This window comes from Microtus pennsylvanicus, chromosome 7, assembly GCF_037038515.1.
Source record: "Microtus pennsylvanicus isolate mMicPen1 chromosome 7, mMicPen1.hap1, whole genome shotgun sequence".
Taxonomy (NCBI): Eukaryota; Metazoa; Chordata; class Mammalia; order Rodentia; family Cricetidae; genus Microtus; species Microtus pennsylvanicus.
The window spans coordinates 95660967-95670686 of NC_134585.1; positions in this window are offsets into that span (position 1 = coordinate 95660967).

Below are 9720 nucleotides of genomic sequence, written 5' to 3' on the forward strand. Positions count from 1 at the left end.
AACCTAACATGCCTTTGGAAGATTAGAAAGAGCTTTTAACCTCTGAAATGTTTCTCCAGCATCTCCTATAAAAATTTCAGTGGCATAAACCTCTATGCTCTTGTTTAAACCTCTGCCTATTTCCAGGTATAGGGGTGTACTTGGGAGGCAGGGGGATCAGGAGTTTAAGGCCTGCTGTAGAATATTAGTTTAAGATGTGTTACATTTGTTTATGCTGTAGGACATTTGTTTAATAATACAAAGATGTGTAGCATTCTCCTTTTAAAAAAAAGATTTATCTATTTATTATGTATATAGTGTTCTATCTGCAAGTATACCTCCAGGCCAGAAGAGGGTACCAGATCTCATTATGGACGGTTGTGAGTCACCATGCCGTCCCCAAGAATTGAACTCAGGACCTCTGGAGAGCACCCAGTGCTCTTAACCGCTGAGCCATCTTTCCAGTCCCATGTTGTATTCTGTTATGCTGCATTTGTTTAACCCTGTGAAGCTGCATTACTTTGCCTGTCTAAACCATCTGATGGTCTAATAAAGAGGTGAACAGTCAATAACGAGGCAGGAGAAAGGCTAGGCAGGGCTGGCAGGCAAAGAGAATAAATAGAAGGAGAAAAAGAAAAGACTTCAAGGAACAAGAAAAGGAGGAACAAGAGAACAAGGAAAGGAGGACACTCTGGACCACCCAACTACACAGCTAGCCACAGAGAAAGAAAAGGAAAAAGCCCAGAGGCAAAAGGTAAATGGAATAATTAACTAAAAAAAGCTGGCTAGAAATAAGCCAAACTAAGGCTGGGCTTTCATAAGAAAAAAGAAGCCTCCATGTGTGTATTTATTTGGGAGTTGGGTGGTGGGCCCCCCAAAGAATCAAGAACAAAGAGTTAAAAACAACCAATAGCAAAGGCCAGTCTTTATACAGGCTAACCCGAGCTACACGAGACCCTGTCTCAAAACAAAACCAAAAATACATCTGTGCTTGAGTCACTCCATACTATAATCCTACATAATATCCTAAGTGTGCAAGGAAACTGCCCTCGAGCTAAACAGCTAGTGAATATGTATGTATGTATGTATGTATGGCCAGTGGCCTCAAAAATGCAGTTATTGGCTGGGCAGTCGTGGCACACACCTTTAATCCCAGCATTTGGGAGGCAGAAACAGGTGGATCTTTATGATTTTGAGGCCAGCCTGGTCTATAGAGTGAGCTCCAGGACAGTCAAGGCTACACAGAGAAATCCAGTCTTGAGAAACAAAAAACAAAATGTTGTTGCAACGCCTGCAAAGAGAGACATCGCTTTGACCAGACGTCCTTGCCTTGCTCTGTGCCAGACACTACATTAAGTTTGTTTCCTATTTAGTAACTTAATCACAATCTTATATAATTATTAGTCAAATTTTAAAAATGAAAAAACGGAGGCAAATAACAAAAGCTTAAACACAACGATGTCTTTCGTGGCGCTGGGAGTCAAACTCAACCTGGCACATGCCAGGCGAGAACTCTCCAACTGAGAATGCATCCTAATCCCTCCACAAAGAAAGGCTCTTTGGGGCTGAAGAGATGTAGCTCCGCAGGTAAGAGCACTGGCTGCTCTTCCAGAGGACCCGGGCTTTCAATTCCCAGCACGCACAGGGCAGCTGACAACTGTCCTTAACTCCAGTTCCAAGGGATCCCACACCCTCACACAGATGTAAACGCAGGCACAACAGCAATGAACATTTGTTAAAACTGAAAAAGAAAGAATGTCTTCCTGACTTGAGGAAAACTGATATTGGCATAAAGATAAACTTGGCCAGATTTCTCCTGGTGGGGAATCACTCTTCTTCTACGTTTGGCAGTCTGTCCTTCTGCCCTCCTCCAGACACACCAGGTCTTTCTCACCTTCACTTCTCCCTCTGTCTGATATAGGCTCCTCTCTTGTACCTATGTGAATTGCTTCCTGTTCTTAGATTGTCCTCCACATCAGTGACATGCTACACTGTGGGTGTCCTCGAATTTCTCACTCTGCTACAAAGTTGACCACGCCTACTCAATCCTTCACTGACTTGATACAAAGTTATATATATACATGTCATATCTATAATACTTGTGAGTATGTGTTTAGGAACTTCTATGCTCCTAAATAGAAGCAGCTTGGCCGGTTTGCTCACAGCTGTGTCCCTAAATCCTGGAATAAGACTTGGGGTTAACCAATCAGTGAAAATGCTTTGTAGAAAACAGTGTCTTCCTGTGGAAAGGATCAATTTCAATCAGATAAGAGAGCCATATTGCTGTGCGAGGCGACAGTTTTATGCTAGCTGTAATCACCAACGTAATAACACATGCCAAGTCAATCTGAAAGGGCCATAAATAACTCCAGAATCTGAAGCGATTTCCTTCTTCCTTAAAGGCAGAAAGGTGAAACTGCTCTGCTGCCGTTTCTCTTTCACCCACTGCGCTGGACGGCAGCTAGCTCTGAAAGCAAGCAGAACCACCCCCAGCCTGCATTCCTTATTCTCAGCTTCCCTGGAAGATGACCGTATAACATCTGTTTTCTCCAACAGAATTCCAGCTTTCTTTTCTTTCCTTTTCTTTTCTTTTCTTTTTTTTTCAAAAAGGTTTTTGAGACAGAGTTTCTCTGTAGCTTTGGAGACTGTCCTGGAACTCGCTCTGTAGACCAAGCTGGCCTCGAACTCCCAGAGATCCTCCTGTCTCTGCCTCCTGAGTACCGGGCACCACTGCCCAGAATTTCAGTTTTCTGACTCAGGGGCCTCATCTCCCATTATTGTATAGGAAGGCCCCAGTTCTTCAGAGGCCATAGGTTAGTAACTGGCCTACGTAGACTGAAACCAAGACCAGGATTCTTTCTATGCATATTAGCTACAGTTTTAAAATCTCTGTGAGTCTATGAAATTATATCATATGACCCACCTAAATCATTCTTAGTTTAATATGTGAATGTGTAAGCTATACTAATATGCCTAAATATAAGATTTATTCTGTAAATTGATTCCTAGTAATTTGGAGGTCTGACTTAGTAATAGTACTTAATTCTAACTGTATATAAGTTCATTATGTTGTATAGATTTGGGGTCTGGTTAATTTTGGTGTATAATTTTTTTATTTGAAAAAGAACTTTTTATATAAAAATAAAATTTATTTTCCCCCTTTGATGGAAGCAAGATTCTTTTTCTCACATATCTGGATCACAGTTTCCGCCCCCCCCTCCAGCTCCTCCCCACTTCCCCTCCCATCCGGATCCACCCCTTTCTGTCTCTCATTAGAAAACAAACAGGCTTCTGTGGAATAATAATATAACATAAAAAAGATAAAACAAAAACTAGTATTTCAGAATTGGACAAAACAAACTGGAAGTCATAATATGTACACAAAAGACCTGTAGGGTAAAAAGGGAGAAGGAGGAGGAGGAGGATATATATATACACACTCACACACGTGCGCACGCACACACACACACACACACACACACACAAAGGAAGAGCTCAGCCACAACATTATGAGATAGGGAACCTCCAAAAATGCTGCTGAATTTATTTTCTGTTGGCATCTACTGCTAAGCTGCCCTTAAGAGTACTTTGTTTCCCGCAGTGAAATTCCCTTGGAGGAAATCAATAATAAAACTTTTTAAAAAAAATAAAGTAATACAAAAAAATCTTATGTAAAATGGGTGGCTTAGAATAGGACCAATGAGAAACTTGGTTTGCTGTTGACTCAAAGTTCTTCTACAGCATTCTGGCACCCACACACATGTGCTCACACACACACACACACACACGCACACACACACACACACTACCACTACCTAAGGGCAGGCTGGCTAGCTACAGGAAAGAGTAAAGCCCAATGGAAACATTGCCAATCTCTTTCTTTATCTACCCACTGAACAAATACTGCTGAGCCTTCTGAGAAACAATGCTACCACTAGCGAATTTAATGAGTGTTTATCTTCTTAACTTCATATTTATATAGGGGTGACTGCCTGTAGTGTGCTTGCCAGAGGATTGGGAACTAACTGCTCATAAATGTTGAAAAATATTTGATCTACAAATCTGCCTTAAAGTTAATTTAAGAGAACTTTACATTTGATAGCATAGAAGAATTGGTGTACAATCATTACTTTACCATCTAGGTACTTGGGTTTAGATTATTTTGTTCTGAAGTTATCTCAAAAGCTGGCAATGTGGAACTTAAAGAAGAAAATGGAGGAGTTGAGCATGGTGCCACATGCCTGTAATCCCAGAAGCCCAGAGCCCGAGGAAGAGAATCTAGAGATCAAGGGCAGCCTAGGCCACCAGACACGTTCCACTCCATTCTAGGAGATAGTAAGATTCTACTTTGACCTCGAACTCACAGAGACCCGCCTGCCTCTGCCTCCGGAGTGCTGGGATTAAAGGCGTGCGCCACCTGTCTCAAAAAAACTAAAAAAAAAAAAATTCTACTTTGGGGGCCAGAGTGCGGGGAGAACAGGATTATGAGTTAATAATTGAAAAAAATTCTACTTCAAAGACATTAAAATTTTAAGGTTTTGATTTAAAAGTTTCCTGCTTTAAAAAGGAAACAACTAAGCCAAGCAAACAAAACTGATTGGTCTTCGCTGGCAGACGGACATCCTTCACCTCATTGTACTTGATACAGTATTTAGTGTGGGATGTTCAACGCTGTGTTTGATTTTGTCAGGAAGCTGCATTGTACATGAGCATCTGATGTCAGAGACATAACTATCCATCCTACCAGCCAAAAGTCTGATGAAACAGCTGTTGGGTAACCTCACTGAAACCATCGGCTTAGTATACACAGGGTGGAGAGCATAAGGAATAGCAAGGCATCCAGACAGCGAGCTGTCTCACTCAGGAACTGACCCGAATCAAACAGCAAAGCAACACGTGCTTTAGAATCTAAAGATCTCTCCTCTGAGTTCCTCTGGATGGGAACAGAAAGGTCACACCGATTTCTAGGAAGTTCTTTCTGGGTAGTGATTAAAGATCAAGAACAGTGGAAAAATAGCTTTTTTCAGGAAAAGTAACTAAAAGATAAATCTACCAAGAAACCAGACTCTAAGAAAATGGTGGATTGGTATGTACTTAAGGAAAATAAGAAAGAAAGAAAGAAAGAAAGAAAGAAAGAAAGAAAGAAAGAAAGAAAGAAAGAACATAGATATAGGTCAAAGGTCAGAGGATTCTAAAAGGACCCTTTGAATGTGTTTCACTGAGAACTGGTATTTCAACGTTCTGGACTTATCTTGAACGCCAGTACCACAGTATAATGAAGCTGCCGATGCCAACAGTAGTGTTTTACTTATGAATCAGAGTTTGAGGTGCCAAGCAGTTTTGGGAATTGGGAGCAAGGCAGAACTGGAGGGAAAAAGGAAAGAAAACAAGGGAGAGATATGTGTGTGCCCATGTGTGTCTGTCCATGTGTGTGTGTCTGTATATGTCTTTGTGTGTGTATGCATGCATATATCCACACCTATGTATCAAGCAAAGGCATTTTTGGTATTCATAAAATATTTTAAGTAATAACAAGCTTTAATGTATCCATCCTAGAAACAATACATGAATATTTTACATGCAAATAGGCAGAGGAGAACATTTCAGAATCTCTCCATAGGTTACATCCTCAACACATCACATCCTCATCGCTGCTCTGGGCTCAGAATTCCTTGAGGGCGAGTGGTTAGAATTGACTTTCTCTTCCATAAATGCAGTTTCTATTTAACCAATACCTGAGAATATATATAACAGTATTAATCTTTATATAGCTCATGATGTATTTTATATTATCTAAGTACAACATAGGTGTTTTGATTCATGGGAGATTTACAAGCAAGCTCACTGACGGAAGGAGACTCCTGAAAACTAAGGTCTTCACAGACTTGCTTGCATTCTTCTCAAACTCATCCTTTCATGACAGTGTCTCTACCTGTAATTATGACATATGTGACAGCCCCATGACACACATCCTAAAGAGGAATAATAAGTAAAACACTGATGACATTGCATAAGTCACACTATACTACTGTAAATTATACCATAACCCCTTATGACAGCTGAATGAAACCCAGAACTGATGTGATGACTTATTCTGCACCTTTTTCTTCCTGGGGGTGGTGTTATAGAAACACAGACCAGAGACGTTGAATTCTAGAATGTTCTCTGATTTCCCTTCTTAGAGAGCTTGACTCTATGTAGCCCATATGAAAAGACTTTGATGTACTACCATAGTCAAGAGCCTTCTGCTCTGGGCAGATCTCGGGATGATAAACAAAGCCCAGAAAACAATAGCCTGAAATGAGGGGCTTGGCCTCCTACCACCTCATCCCACGGTAGAGAGAACATCCAGGTAATAGGTTTAGATCTTCACAGACCACGATTTCAGCAAGCACAGCTCTGTCAAAAGCCTTCACTGCTCCACTTTCTCATGGGGAGCCAGGGGCTTACAGAGGGTGATTAGTCTGGACCAGGTCACCTAGCAGTAACTGGAAAAGCCAGGACCCGAGGTCTTGTCTGTCTTGACTCAAAGACTTCATTTTCCATGTACACTGCTTCCAACACAAAAGGAATCATCTTTCTTTGTCCCCTGGGGTTCACCAAAACTTCACCATTTTTTCACTGGGTGAATCCATTTTGAACTCTCAACACCAAGAAATTGTAAACTCCTGTGTTGAAATAGGTGCGGCGGGGCTGCATCCCCAGCACCCCGCCGCCCGCACGGCTAGCTTTACCCAAAATAATTACATGGAAACTGTATTCTTTTAAACACCGCTTGGCCCATTTCTATCTAGCCTCTTCTAGGCTAGCTCTCGCACCTGGACTAGCCCATTTCTAATAATCTGCTGTAGCCCACGAGCTGGTTTACCAGGAATGATCTTAACCTGCGTCTCTCTAGAGTGGGAAAATCATGGCGACTCCTGACTCAGCTTCTTTCTCCCAGCATTCTGTTCTGTTTACTCCACCCACCTAAGGGTGGGCCTATCAAATGGGCCTAGCAGTTTCTTTATTGCTTAATCAATGAAATCAACAGATTGATATATGACACTCCCACATCACTTCCCCATTTTATGTTTAAACAAAAAAAGGAAGGCTTTAACTTTAACATAGCAAAATTACATATAGCAAAACAGTTATTAAGCAAGAATCACAGTTACAATATTTATATCTATTTTATCTTTTATCATAAAAATGGAAAACTATAACTACCTATCCATTCTTCAACTCCATCAAAGACTCCAGAAGGATATAATATTACCTAAGTAAACAAGAAATCCAAAGCTCTAGAAATGACAGAGACATCTCGCTGCCTGTACAGTCACCCAAAGTTCCTCTGTACCATTGGGGCATCCATCTTCAGCCTTCAGGCCCATGGTATCCAGCAGACATTTCCATGAAGCAGGAAATTTCAAAGACAGTTCAGTCACTATCTGCTGTGTCCTGCAGAATGTCTCGCAGACTCTTTCATGAGTCATGAACCCCAAAAAGACCGTCTCACCTTTAAGCAAGTTCAGCAGTCCTCTCTCTGTGGGTTCTTTGCGTCCATTTTATGCAACAGTCCAGGCAAGAGCAGTTTCTTGCCCAAATGGCTATCAAACTCCATAAGGATCCTCTTCGATGCCCATCTTCCTCTCGAAGTAGATTGGTGCCGCCAGGAGCAGATATGTCTCATTGTCATGAAAAGTCCTAAGTTATTAAAATATTTTAAATGCCATATTCTGCAGTCTTTGAGAGATATGAAAAATGTCTATCTAACTGAAATATATCTCTATATATCTGGAAAATCTAACTAACATGACTACAAGCTTTACTATTATCAATGATTATCCTTTAGCAACCTATATTTCCTATTATACATTACATTTTAAATAAACTACACAATCACAATACCTTAATCAATATCAGAAATACATATACATATAACAAAATTGACCTTAAAATCCATACCAATGCAAATTATTCATACCTATGTCATTTCCCCCTTTAAATGTAAAAGAACATTTATAAACAATATTTTGGGAACATGGGTGCAGTTTTTTCTCTCCAAAATGCTTCCTGCTGAATGGGGGCATAGTTAATTAGGTCTTTCATGGTATAACCTGTGTGCCAGGGTCATCTCAGTTGGAAGTTGAGTAATTTTTTTGAGGGTGTTACAGCAACCTTTCAGGAGGCCATGGTCTATCATACCAAATTGGGATAGAAGAAATCCACAGGGTCTGGTCCTCTGTGAAAACAAAAGAAGACCCTCTCCAAAGCATCATATTCTTAGACCCAAATTTTGAAATCCTAATACCCTTATATCTATTCTGGTTTAACTTGGCAGCCCATGTAATGAAATGTCTCTCTGTACTTAGCTCCTTTACAGTCAAAAATTTTAAAGAAAGCACAATGTACATAATCCAGACTCTCTGTGAATTTTCCATTTTTACGTGGAATTTTATTTTTCTTTATTTCTTTTAATCTCTTAACTATCTGTACTCTGTCTCTTTAAAGACTTTACCTTTTTTTTTAAACCATTAACTTTATTCTCTATATTCTTTTTCTTCTCTCTCTCAAGCCTATGTACATTCATCCAACAGTGTGACTTATTTAGTGGTCTGAATCTGTCCTATGGTGAATCTGCAATTTTTTACTATCCAGGAGCACTTTTGATTTGCACCTCTAAATCACTAGGCGCTTAAGAATCTAAGTTGTGACATTCCTAGGTCAAAAACAGGTACTGCCTGCTGGCCCCGCCCAGTTCAACATGGTGGCTCGTTCCTCTGATCCTTGCACATTGCACCACTAGCATGGCGGAGCTGCTTGTGCCTCTGAGCTGCGGCACACAATGTCCCCCTTTTAGGCACACAGCAGTCTAGTTGCCATCAAACAAATCATAGCACTTTACTCCAAATGCTCCATTCAAAAGCTCTGTCTCCCACAGGAGACAGATCGCAATGGCGGCACAGCCCAGAAAGCCGGCATTTTAAAACAGCCAGTTTTTTCCTGCTGCTGGCTCAGGAAAATTTCAAAATGGAGGACGTACCATTTTGTGCTAGCTCTGGGGCCGCTAGGAGCGGCACTCAGCACTTTAATTCTGAGACTGAGCATGCAGCACAGAAATTCTTTTCATCCAAGTTACAACCAAATCTGACATGCAGAGCACTGCGCAGTCTGAAAACACGTCTCTTCCGCCATGCTCTTCTGCCTGCCTAAGCCTGATTCTGCCGTCTGCCCAGGTGCAGGCGGGGAGCGCTGAGAGCACTCTCCTTCCGATCCCAAGCGGGAACAGAAACATCCAGTCCCATAAAATCCATTGAAATGCTTTAAAGCCAGAGTTTGCAGTGGCAGCACAGTCCCAAGAAACCGCACTTTAAAATGACGCAGCTTTTTTTCTGCTGCTGTTGCCGAATCAGGAAATCTCTCTACAGCACGCCACCAACAAACAGCAAAAATCTGTGTTAAATTCTCTCTCCCTTATTTTAAAGCCCTCTCAGGTTTTTAAGTGGATTTAGTCCATCATGTCTGGGCGCCATCTGTTGAAATAGGTGTGGCGGGGCTGCGTCCCCAGCACCCTGCCACCTGCACGGCTAGCTTTACCCAAAATAATTACACAGAAACTGTATTCCTTTAAACACCGCTTGGCCCATTTCTATCTAGCCTCTTCTAGGCTAGATCTCGCACCTGGACTAGCCCATTTCTAATAATCTGCTGTAGCCCATGAGCTGGCTTACCAGGAATGATCTTAACCTGCGTCTGCCT